The following is a 1,369-nucleotide window of genomic DNA, read 5'->3' as shown; positions in this document are numbered from 1 at the left end:
TGGCAGCGGTAGTGAGGTTGGCCCAGGATCAGACATTGTTTCGTTCTGCTGTGCATGGGGTCTCTATGAGTCGGTTCTGACTCGATGGCACCTGAGAACAACAACATGATAGTTTACTTTTTTATGGTTGTCATTGGTCACCTTCATACCTTTTACTGAATGCTATAAACATGAACCCCTGTCACAGTACCCCAGCCTTTAAAGACTTTGCCAAACGGCACTTTTAAGTAGCTGGGTTTGGATTTTTGTCACCCAATCTTGATTTTTTGCATCCCCTAAAACTCTGCTTACAATAAGTCCTTCATATACTTAACCAAACTGTCTGTAGCTGATCTCTTATGGGATGATTCAAAGCCATTTCTGGTTGGCTTAAAAACATAAAGTGAGGAAAGAACTGTGGAAAATTTGACCCAGATACTTCATTAATGTTGGTGAAAGTTCAAGGAAATAATAGTTGCAGTGTATTGTTCAGTGGAACCCATTGTCAGTTGTTCCTCAAATTGAAAGCTCAATTGCAAGGAGGTTCTATAGCCCTCCCTTCATATATTTCATTTTCCACTTGTGCTCTCAGGCCAGTCTCATTTGCTCAGATTTCTTTGTTGTTGTTGTTATGTGCCATGGAGTCGATTCCGACTCATAGCGACCCTGTACAGGGTTTCTGAGGCTATAAATCTTTACGGGAGCAGAAAGCCTCATCTTTCTCACCTGTAAACAAATTCCATACTTTCTTCCATTTCTATCAACTAGTTAAAGAAGGCTAGTCCCTATCAGGAGATCTGGTGTGGGGCTGTGGGTTAATGCACTGCACTGTGAAGTCGTTTGAACGCAAGGCTGGTGGTTCAAGTTCACCAGCCACTCCTCAGAAACCCTATACAGGGTTGCTATGCATCAGAACTGACTTAAAGACACTTAACAACAACAATAACAACAAATTCCCTATCAGAATATTTATTTGTATTCATCAGGATCAGGGATTCCTGGTGTGGCATTGGACTGCAAGGTCGTTTTAACTGCATGGTCGGTAGTTCAAAATCATCAGCCACTCCTTGGTAACCCTATACAGGATCTCTATGAATCAGAACCAATTCAATGGTACCTAACAACAACAACAAATTCCCTGTCAGAATATTTATTTGTGTTCATCAGGAACCTGTACATAGACCAAAAAGCAGTAATTAGATCAAAACAAGGAGATGTTGAATGGTTTAAAACCAGGAAAGATGCATATCTATGCACAACAGAACGAAACATTGCCCAGTCCTACGCCAGTCTCAAGCTTAAGTCCATTGATGCTGCCACTTTGCCAATCCATCTCGCTGGTGGTCTTCCTCTTTTTCTCTGACCCTCCACCTTACATGATATCCTTCTC

The sequence above is a fragment of the Chrysochloris asiatica genome, unplaced genomic scaffold (genome assembly GCF_000296735.1).
Source record: "Chrysochloris asiatica unplaced genomic scaffold, ChrAsi1.0 scaffold00014, whole genome shotgun sequence".
NCBI lineage: Eukaryota > Metazoa > Chordata > Mammalia > Afrosoricida > Chrysochloridae > Chrysochloris > Chrysochloris asiatica.
This window is presented reverse-complemented; position numbering follows the sequence as displayed.